Raw genomic sequence first — 256 nt, forward strand, 5'->3', positions numbered from 1 at the left:
ACTGCTCTTCCAGAGGTCCTGAGTTCAAATCCCAGCAACCACATGGTGGCTCACAACCATCTGGAATGGGATCCAATGCCCTTTTCTGGCAAGTCTGAAGATAGCGACAGTGTACTCATATACATAAAATAAATCTTTAAAAAAAAAAATCAGGGGCTGGTGAGATGACTCAATGGGTAAGAGCAGCCGACTGCTCTTCCGAAGGTCCAGAGTTCAAATCCCAGCAACCACATGGTGGCTCATAACCATCCGTAAC

The sequence above is a fragment of the Mus pahari genome, chromosome 15 (genome assembly GCF_900095145.1).
Source record: "Mus pahari chromosome 15, PAHARI_EIJ_v1.1, whole genome shotgun sequence".
Classification (NCBI taxonomy): domain Eukaryota; kingdom Metazoa; phylum Chordata; class Mammalia; order Rodentia; family Muridae; genus Mus; species Mus pahari.